Genomic DNA, 11,761 nt, shown 5'->3' on the forward strand with positions numbered 1-11,761 from the left:
GGAACTTCACAAGCCCGGCTGTCGATCATTGAGGTCGCACAGTGCTAAAGAGGCTCGATATAATGTGCGATACAGAGACACAGTAGCTTATTTTATTGTGACATTACTGGGTCGAAAATGCCCACATCAGGGGCAAATACTCGTAATGCATGTGAAATATTCCGACATCAGAACTTGATAATCGTCATGATGGGATTGTGATGACTATTCCAATCACGGAACAACGCAGTAAGCAATCCTCTCGGCTATTTCGATAATGGAGTCGAACACGCCTGTTGCTTCAGATTCATCCAACCATAAAACCAGAAGCCTGCCTTCTTCTATTTGGCGAGCATCGCGCATGCGCCGCGCGTGTAATTCAATTTGATCACCGTATGTAGCAATGGCGGAGGTACGAATTATAACAGTAAGGGTTTAGTTCATAATTGGAAACGTTAACAGCGTGGACTGTGAGATGTCTCTATCATGAGTACCGGAAGGGCAGGGAGCTTGGTATTTGAGTGCTATATTTAATAAACAGCAATAGTCTCGATCATCATGAACTGCTGATGCGATATAATGAATTCGATTATATGATTATAGTGACACGGCTGTAATATCACCTACAGACGGAATTGATCGACCCGCTGCTAATCAGTAACTCATGCAAGCCGATAATTCTTGTAGTAGGCTACATTTGATACTATATGATAATGTATTGATCATAGAAGTCTGATTTATTGTGCTCTGTTCCATAATGTCTCACAAGCAATAACTTGCCATTCATGTGCATCCTGTGAAAAGTTTTACAAGGATTTCCTAGGACTGCAGGACCCAATCGGCAAACCAGATGCCGCATAAAGTAATGTACCGGTATTTTATAACATATCGGTATATACTGAATTTTGAAATGTTATGTAGGCTAATAGAAATGTGGAATGTTCCTTTATGGAATGTGAGATTGCTGAATTTGTGGATGCATGAAGATTGTAGCATCACATTAACATCCATTTTCGTATTTTTGTGTCCACAACAGTATATAACCATAACCATCTATAATAGCGTTAATAAAATAATTGAGGCTTTCAGTGAACATGTAAGAATTTTTGGCAATATTGGTTTATATTTAGGGTATTTTAGGAACAACATTATAATAGTTTGTTAGCCCATCTTTAACTTCGCTCTAATCAAAGGATACTCAAACATTAAACCAATTATAAACTCTATAAACTTAACATGTTCATGGCCAGGTGCAGACGGGTTGTTGGCAATGTTACCGCAATGTTGGCACGGCCTCCGTGCATACTTTTATTGCTTGATTATAACTTTCGATATTAGTATATATACACGGAAACATTGCCTACATTGCAGCAGTATCAAAAAAGTAGGCTATGGATGGGCCCTAAGGAAGGCTGATTGCTCATGGTCATCTTGCCGTCGATAAGAAAACACAACCTTATTATCAATGGATTCTTACTATATATGGATGGGACATATCTGTGTTTGTGTATACAAAGTTACTTCATTTCTACCAGGAGACTAGATATTGAACAGGCAATGTTATGTAGTTCTAAACTTCAGAGGAAGGCGCCGCAGTGGTGCATTGTTCATGGATCAAGATGTTAAATTATGTAAGTTGAAGTTACGAACTATATATGATGATTTATGATATTTCATTAATTAGCAATTTATTACCCTGAAAAAAGTGCCATCGATGATGCGGAAATATACAATTGACGGTGGTTCGCAATCGGGCTGCTAAAACGTGCTGGCTGGAACTATAATTTTATTATAAACTGCATTGTTATAGTGGCACAGAGCGTGTAATTTCAGTAGGCTGTCTTGAAAATAGTCACATACTTGGCTCGAATCATAAGAATTGATACTCGTTCGAGATTTGAGTAACCATACCAATGTGCTCAGCCCTACTGATTAGTCATTGTAGTGAGCAGAATGTGCGAATGGTCCAGCTTCAACTTCATTGTCTTTTTTTTACAGGATATTCTAGATTCCTGGCTTGGCTTCTTGACAAATGGCTTCACTACAAACATTATAATATCTTTGATTATTTAGATCGGCAATGTCTTCAATTGATAGTGTTCAACAACGTCAAGAACACTGTACAAAGTATGTCTTGGTGACTGGAACCAAAAACGTTCGGAAGAACTACTGCCACATGAAACAAGCGTTGCTGTAAAATCGGTGCTGCGTCATCCTCAGGAAAAAGTCAAAAGGTATAAAACATTGAATACACTTCGTGGAAACCAGAGGCTGTGAAAGTAATCATCTTTTGAACTGAAGTAGATGTAATGTTATGGATTTATACACTCCTAGAGGTAACAACTTTAAAGTTGCGTTAGATCTACTCGAAATGGAAGTAGATAATGCACTTCTGGAAAGTATACAAATAATAAGTTTGAAAAAGTAGATTTGGTTGAGGTGTTGCATAGGCATTCTTAGCGTTTAATCATAGTTGGTGGTCAAAGTACATATTGTGTGCACCGGAGTTTAAATAGTTGCAACGACTTGAATTTCTACTGCTGTACAATTAGCCATTTACCAGGCTTGTAAAATTCACTTCAAAATGAAGTAAAAAGTTCTAAAAGAAGATTTTGTGCTCTATTCTATCCCAGGGGTTCTTGAACAGGGCCCGTAGACCCTTTTGTGGTACGATATGCATAGTGGAATTAGACCTATATGCTGTGGTTCTCGTGCTATGCGCAATTTTATGTGAATTGACTATCTGATGTTAATATAGGTACCATCAGAAATTGTGTTGAAAATAAATTTTGGGCTGCTAGAAATCTTGTGAGTAGCATGAAGTGTGCGATCGCTAAGGCTAAGAAACAATGCTGTTTACTATGGCTAAAGTTGTTGATATGTTCCAATAATAATCGAAGCCAACATCTAATTCTGAATTAATTTGACTTTAGTAATGACAGTAGCAACAGCCTACTTATCGCGACTATATCAAAACCCGGATTAGGCTACACCGCTCAAATGCTCTGATACCAGATCAAATTTCAGTAGATTTTAAAATACAACTGTGACACGTCAAAGGTCCACCAACTGAAATAGTATAACCCAGAGTTTGATGATGTCATGATGCATCCTATTGCATCATCTCTATAACTCATTATTTTAACAAATTATGCCCAGCACAAAAATAATGTTATTGAACTATTCAAAACTGTGATTTTTTTCGTGTCAAACGTGAATAATACAATAGTAAATTACATTCTCGAGATGTTTTTGGAATGCCTGTCTGCAAGCTCCCGTCAAATAAGGCCTACATGGAAATTATACATTGAATATCCCTATCTTGCTGCGTCGTCAAAAATCCGGAAATTGACCTGCGACCACATTTGAAGTTGAAGCCTCTGCTCTATATGATGTGACAACATTATGAACAAGGAAAAGTTGAAATATCTATCTCGTATGCGAGTTCGAAGAAAATGAATACCGGCTCTACATCATATCGAAGAATGTTTTTTAGATTTAAGATAATTCCTATTTTATTGTACTTTGAGACAATACATTTGTCATTCACACGATCGTGCGTAGCTACGTCTTACATGTGCCATGTTCTGCGATATGACGAATCTATGTTTTTAGGCCTCGCAGTGGTACATAGAATCGGAATTCGAATTCTTGTTGAATACAATTTATGTACCCTAAAAGATCATCTGTTTCGACTTATCGTTACTCTATTGAGTCTATTCAGATTCGTGGCAAGCCCTAGTTGTAGTAGGTGATAGTTCCAAATAAAGGTGGTCAAAGTATTCATCGTTAGTACCGTACTAAATAGTATAAATAGCGATTAACAAGACATCAAACTACTTCCAAGTGTCGACATGGTCAAAATATGGAGACTTGAGGAATGTCGTAGTTGTATGCTTTTAAACAGAGATAAGGAAAGCAATCATGTTCAGCACTCAATTAGAAATATTTGTAGCGTCAGTAGTCCAGTACAAGTAAGAGTAACGCAATGTATTTCTACTCGGGTTCAAGCACTCAAGCAGCGATATACACGGCTTCTCAAAACTATTTTAGGTAAAGCAGAAGTTCTGGAAAGTACTGAAGTATGTACTTGAGGTGTTTCCACAATTTAATGATTGACGGGTTTCATACTCTGTATCACAACGTCAGAAGCTCCCGCACTCGAGTAGACATTGTAGTATCGTCATAAATTATCACTCAGCACAAGTAGAAGTAGTGGATCACAATTAATGCATGAGGGAATAGAAATTGAAGCAGCTCTGACGCAAATTTCATGTGCTATGTCAGCAGAGTGGCTCTACAAATGATTTGCTGACATTGTTGTATATGTTTCAGGCAAAACAAAGACCAAGAAGAAAACTGTTGTTGCAACCAAGTTTATTGCGAATACGCACTCGCGCTCTTAACATGATGCGGTGCAAATGATGCATCGTTTTATAATATGCAATGTAAATTTTACTTATGATTGCTCCATGCTTTTCCCTGTTTTAGTTGTATTAGCAGTTGTACTTTTTCAAAGTCATGTGACACGTTTATTTCTAATTTCATGATGCACTTCAATTGAAATGTTTGTAATGGTAATATAAAATTGACTTAGAACTTGCTGTTATATACAAAATCCCACTGACACATTTATTCGTAGTGATTTCCTGATCGATTTTTCACGTAAGCCTGAACTTTGTTTACCAGTAATAGTTCATTAGTTAATGTTGTACTTGTATTTTGCAATTGTCGTTTTACAGTAACCCAATATAAACAGTTCGATAGTTTATATGATGTTGAATTCCATGTAATTGCACCAGGTTAGGTGGGGAGTCCTGATATAGTAATCCTGAGGAATAGAACAGGTGGTAAATGACATATCCATAGGGAGTCACGTCGCGTCCACAGTAGGTCTGACGCATCCATAGGGAGTCAAGTCACGTTCACAGCAGATCCAATGAGTCCATATGGAGTCGCTTCACGTCCATAGTAGACCAACTGAGGAAGTGTTTAGGACGCTTCTAGTAGTCGACAAATCCACTCCAGGGAAGTAACACTGGGCGTCCTGCGTCTTTTCCGCAGGAAGTCAACTGGACATCGGGTGTTTGCTGGGTGATTAAAATGAATTTACGTTTACCGGGGACCGGACCTTTGAAATCGATTGATATTCTTTGCCAGGGATAAATGGCTTTGATCAATTGGTGAGAATCTCCTTTATAAAATCTAGGTTTGAGTTCTGCGCATACACGGCAGCTGGAACAGATACGTTTCACGTCTTCCGTGGAATACGGTAAATTCTTGGATTTAACAAAGTGGGCCAATCGGCTAACTCCGGGATGGCCAAGTTGTGCATGGATTTCATTCAAATTTTGACCTGAACCGGTTACGGAGCAAATACGAGACAAGGTGTCTGCAGCGACGTTTTCGATTCCCGCGCGATGTGAAATGTCATAGTTGAAAGAGCTGAGTTCAAGACGCCATAGCGCAAGTTTTGTATTCTTGATTTTGCTGTGATGCTTCTTCTGAAATATGTAAGATAACGCTCTTTGATCTGTAACAAGAAGGAATTTCTGATAGGCAAGCAAGTAGTTCCACTTCCGAACCGATTCAATGATTGCGAGAGCTTCTTTCTCAATAGCGGGGTAGTTCGATTCTGTCTTTGTAAGTGTGCGAGAGAAGAACGCTACAGGCCGATCACACTGATTCAAAACTGCTGCAATGGCGCAGTTTGACGCGTCACACTCAACTGTAAATGGTTGGTCTTCGTAAATGCATCCTAGACAAGAGTCCATTATCTCTTTCTTCAATTGATGAAAAGCAGCAATAGCATCAGGTCCCAAAGGAAAATTGGATGAACGAATAAGAGGCCTAATCTTAGCCGAGAAATTGTGAATCCATTTGGAATAATATGAAAACATACCGCATATACGTTTCAAACCTTCAGAGTCCGTTGGCGCGGCCATTTCCAGAAGCGGCTTCATGTGGTCAGGGTCCGGACTTATGTTGCCGTGAGATATTTTGTTCCCAAGCAATTGTATTTCTTCGATTCCAAAACTTGATTTCTCTGTATTGATGGTTAGGTGACAAGCTGTTGCGGAATCTAAAAATGCTTTCAAGCGGATATCATGCTCTTCCTTGGTCGCGCCATAGATTGTAATATCATCCAAATACGCCACTACACCCTGTAATTGATGCTTTGAAATAAACGAATCGATGTAACGTTGATAAGCCGCTACTCCATTCGTGACGCCGAACGGTAATCTGCAAAATTGGTAAAGTGAACCGCAAGCGGCGAACGCCGTGAAAGGTCTGTCATCAGGGTGTAACGGGACTTGATGGTAAGCCGATTTCAAATCAACGGCTGAATAGTACTTGCCTTTAGAGACTTCATTGATAACATCTTCTATACGTGGCAGTGGATAAGCATCCAAATTGGTGTACCTGTTGATAGATACTGAATAGTCAATGACAAGTCTTCGTTTATGCCGCGCGTCCCTGGTTACTAGTGGCTGAGCACGCCAAGGTGAATGACTCGGTTCTATGATACCGTCACTGAGGAGCTTCTGTACTTCTCCTTTAATAAATTCGTTATCTTCTTTGCTATACCTTCGAGAAGGAGCGGCAATAGGTTTGCAATCTGGAGTCAAGAATTGGAATATACGAAGCGGTTCATCGACTATGGAAGTAACAAGTGCCAAGTGAGAGTTTACGCCTACTGTAAATGGCTCGTTCTTGCCATTTTGAATTCGAAAATAACCTTCTTGTGCAATCTCATGAAATCTAGTCCCAGGACGAAGTCTGCACATAAATCATCGATTATGCCAAATTGATGAGTGTACTCACGTGACGCCACTATGAATACGACGGTAACGTGTCCTAGCACATCGGTGGCGCATTTGTTGGAAGCCAATTTGATACTGTAAGTTGGTCCCTGTGGAAACAAACCTAGTTTGATGGCAATATCCAGTTTGATGAAACATTCAGCAGCTCCCGAATCGAGCATAGCATCGAATATCTGCTGTGCAGTTGTAAGGGGTATGGTCGAGTCCTTCAAACATTTCGGAGCAGCAGCCAGGTATTTGCTTTTTGATTTACAGAACTTTCTGAAATGTCCAAGTCTGCCACATTTATAACATTCAACCATCGATGCTGGGCATTGGTCGCGCTTAGCGACATGGGTACCTCCACAGAACGTGCATTCTTCGATTGATTTGACTTCGGACACTCTGCTAATTGCAGAAACCGTGTTGAGCTGAGGATCCGGTGCGTCTCTCGCAGGCCGGCTGGGATCGTTAGAGGTGCTTGCAACGAAACGTGCATCGATGTCATTAACTTTATAGGAAATGGAAAATTCTTGAGCTTTCTCCAGTGAAATAGCAGTGATAATCGCTTTTTGCAGTGGCAGTTCCTCGCATTCAAGCAGTCTCGTACGTATATGGGAAGATTTCAAACCTCTGATGAAAGCATCTCTTATGGATTCTTGGCGATATTGCTCGGCGGTGACACTCTTGAAATCACAATCCTTTGCGAGCGCTGATAAGCTTTGATGAAATTCCTGAACGGTCTCGCTGGTATCTTGCGCTCTACTTGAGAGAAGATGTCTTGAAAATATAACATTTTTCTTAGGTTTGTAAAGATCCTGTAATAACTTCAGAGCTTCGTCGTAGGATTGCTTTTCTTCTATCAATGCGTAGACGTCCGCCGAAATGAATCCACACAATAATGCAAGCTTATCTACTGTGGCATCGGCAAAGGATGCAGCAGCTATGTAGGATTCCAGTTGTCGTTCCCAATGACAGAATGACTTCTGAACGGCCGGAGCATTCGGCAACACCTCAAGAGTAGGTACCCTTATGAGAATAGGGCATCGGCGGTTTTCTGCTCCTCCATCGACCGACATGACTAAAGCTGCTTTGTCTTAGTTAATAAAATTGTTGTGAATCGAATACACCTCTTTACATCCAAGGCTTTTATTAACTAAGACAAACAATAAATAGAAACGCAATGGTTTTATACCTAGGACTAGAGTACATAATCAACCAATTAAGCAATAATAACAAAACCGGAATGAGACGATAGCGATCACCACACGTGTGGATATAATTCATTACATAACGACGTGCAAAGCCAATACTTTTGATTTAATGATGAGCAATGGAATTCGATGATCCAGTGATTCTGCTCTCAATAACCTGACGTTCACGACTATTCAGTTTATGGTATAATCCTTGTACATACAATAAGTAAAACGCAATAGTTCTTTTATAAAAACGTCGATTAGATCAGGGCTCATCAGCCGGGTATATCGTAACTCTAGAACTAGGGTGTATCACTGGAATGGGATGTTCTGGGGTGTACCACACTCTTAACAAAAGGTGCTACACGAAAACAGAACCCAACTCAGAATATCGCAGTCATAAATCCTACGTACTTTCCTACATTCCTCCGTGCATGTATAATTTGGATTAAAATGTTGTACTCGATTTATACCGCGATATAAGTCTGAGGTAGCTTCTGGTTTCGTTCGTGTGTCGTGGGTGTATATTCACACCGTTATATCACCGGTGGTACACGGGTGGAAACTGGAAGTACACAGTATTTTCGCTAAGAGTGTATATCCACATTACAAGAGACCGCTGACTAGCTATCACAATAAATAGGCAAGTTTATGCTTCAGGTTGACCGAATTTGCAATATCGCATATGATGTTCATATCAACTGTACGCAGGTTGTAAATTACATTCCTTTTCTGATGTCATAAGCAAATGCTTCTCCTCGTCATTTAACTGTTTGGTTTGGGAGTAGAACAGGGGGAAGTTAACATGTGTTCAGCTTGCGATATCTGTCTTAATTGGTTCTCGAGAACACCGCCTGTATAGCTCAGACATGTTGAATTGATACTTCATGCGAGATGCATATAAATAACGCAGCGGTGGCGAGGCCAGCGGGGTCTCGGGGGCCGAGTTTGAGAACCACTGTGTTAGATGGTGGCGCGATACCCGGATTCGTGATTAATAGGGCAAGTTTTTGTTGCAGTTAAATCCGTGGAAAGTTGCATTTATTTTTGACAAAAGTTGCAGTGAAAAGTTGCATTTATATTTTCACAAAATTTGCACTAAAAGACCACATTTTTCTCGTGTGACTAAAAATAAAATCAACTTCCCAGTTCCACTCCCGAAATACACTTTTCCATCCGCATTCTATATTGATTGACTAGAAAAAAAAATGTCAGCTTTCCGGCTCAGCTCCCGAAATACCCGTAAGAGCGTTACTTCAGTGCTGATTTACAGAATTTCAGTCGAATTTGGCCGTATATTTCACCAAAATCAAAAATACTTTCATGAAAAATCGAAAAAGTTGCAAAATGTGGCAAAAAGTTGCATGGAAAAAAATGGAAAAAGTTGCAAAAAGTTGCACTATAAGATTCCTTCAAACAGCTTGAAACAGCATTCTAAATGTCTGACGAGCATTTAGGAAGCTGCCGGAAGCTGTAAAAAAAAGTTCCAAAAGTTGCAAAAACTTGCCCTAGTAATTAGCATTTCGCAAGTCCAATACAATGCAATATTGCTCATCCTTATTGCGATAAAGCCAGGGCATGCTGCCGGGAAACAATAATTATGCGACCGTCTACACTTAATTAAATTAGCGTGTTTGAATCTGCGAATTGGCTCCCAAATCCCTGAGAGATTTTAATCAGCCTAGAAATTTCCTTCACGCTTAGCGCGATTCGGGGTGACTTGAATATATTTCGTTTTTGATATAATAGTGCTTGCAATCTGATCCCCATCGTTCAAATGCGAACGGCAGAGGAAAATGAGGCGATTCAAATATATGTCGACTATACAGACAACCCTGAGGAAAGTCAAGAAATAACATCGTGCAACAAATTGATTAATAAAAACCGGAAGATGCATATTCATCAATTTTGTGGCCAAATTTTTCTTCACGTGGACTGAGAATTGATAAATATTGGGTCGTATTATGTGAAATGACAAATATCATCGACGATATTCATACGAGATTCTGAAAAAATGTGGAAAGTGGAAACCGTATTCCAATAACTTTCATACTAGTTTCATACTAACATTTATACTCGCGATTTTGAGGCATATATAGCAGGGGTGGGCAGACCTGCTTCACGCATGAGCCGCATATAAAGAATCTTAACTTTTTTAGAGCCACAACACAAAAATTCAAAAATAAGCATTTATGACGTCACAATGAAATGTAGGCTATCGAATGAAGTTTATTTTTGTGTAATGTAATGGGCTGCAGGTGGTAGGTGTTTGAAGCCAGACTGATTGACAGTTTCTTCATCTGCCGATGAGCATTTAGGGCCAAGATTTCAGCTCTGTAATCTTATTACTCTGCAAATCTGTCTTCGTTGGGTAACTCGTGGCAAAGTTTTGGTGTTTGGTTGCATTATGACGTTTCAAGTTACTGTTCTATTTTCCTGTTCATACTTTCCTTTCTTGCGATTGTCGCTCGACTATATTTTCTTGGCCAAAATCTGCAGTAGACCTAACGCTAGCCTTTACGATGCAAATGGAAGAGCCGTATGCACTATTACTAGTGAGTAGATAGTCGTTACCTGTGATCTTCTGGATTTCAGCCATTCACTGATTAAATTGTTAGGTTATACTAAAAAACGCTGCACGCCAAATTTGGCTCTATTCTGACAAAAGCCGCCGCAGATCCAATTAAAATTTGTAATTTATTGGGAAAAATTAAAGAACAAAATTCAAATTTTTCTGTCAACTCCATGAAATTGTTGAGTTGTCTTCAAAAACTATGCAAAACAAATTTGACTCAATTCCAACTAGTAGAAGCGGAGTTATTTGAGTTTTGAGTAAACGACAAAAGGTGTACCACGACGAAAGAGATCGGAAAGCCCTGGATTAGGTAAGCTACTTGTTTACGATTAATTCGGATTTCGTCTCGAATGTGAGGTCTGAATATTATGATGCTTATGGCTCATCATCCTTGACCACGTTTTGAAGGGGATACAAATTCATATATTTTCACGCATCGACCGATCTCTGTATCAAAACGGACAGACTATATAGGCAGAGATTAGCATGGGTTAGGATTTGCAATTAAATAGTATATTCATGTTGAAATGAACCCGAATATTTTCGGCTGACACTCGTCAGGGGTAATCGTCAGCAACTAGTAGAGAATTGGACAGAACATTGTATATCAACAATCGTATCACAAAATATGACGTCACCAGCATGCAATTTCGAATGAGAGAGCGTTAGGATTTGGAAAAACCGGATTTGTGAAATTTTGTCGGATTTGAGATTTAAAAAAAATGAATTGGATTCGTCGAGTTTTTGGGGAGATTGATGTTCGGTAGCAAATGGCGACGAAGTTTTTCGTCCTAGCACGATTTTCCATAGTTTGCAAAGTTATTACCCCAGGTACTTTGGCACTCATTCAGTGTTTCATTTCTTTTTACAGAATTATATAGGCATAAAGATGTAGGCTATAGTACAGGGTCACCAACGCCGTGCCCGCGGGCCCCAGGTAGCCCGCGAGGACCAGATGAGTAGCCCGCGAGTCTGTTCCAAAAATAGATCGAATCGCAGCACTTACCAGTCAGTTTTTATTTATTTATTTATTGATTTAGCTATTTATGTTTAAACATCCTAACATGTGACTTACAAACGACAATATACTCAATTACAACTGGTAATATACAAACATGTAATCGAATCACAAGACTGGGGATACGGCACGCTGCCTAAACAGGTGACATTGCTGATTACCATCCACTGTCTTATTGAAATGGCGGGGT

The 11,761-nt window shown here is 39.6% G+C and overlaps 1 long non-coding RNA gene across 1 annotated transcript; it reads left to right on the top strand.

Moving 5' to 3' along the window:
* Positions 1 to 1,235: 1,235 nt before the first annotated feature.
* LOC145434366 (uncharacterized) lies at positions 1,236 to 4,750 on the top strand. The gene is made up of 3 exons (XR_013913356.1): positions 1,236 to 1,610; positions 2,053 to 2,213; positions 4,315 to 4,750. It is a non-coding gene; the product is annotated as an uncharacterized LOC145434366 (long non-coding RNA).
* Positions 4,751 to 11,761: the final 7,011 nt, after the last annotated feature.

This window comes from Botryllus schlosseri, chromosome 2, assembly GCF_051294905.1.
Source record: "Botryllus schlosseri isolate E-star chromosome 2, Bs_hap1, whole genome shotgun sequence".
Lineage (NCBI taxonomy): Eukaryota > Metazoa > Chordata > Ascidiacea > Stolidobranchia > Styelidae > Botryllus > Botryllus schlosseri.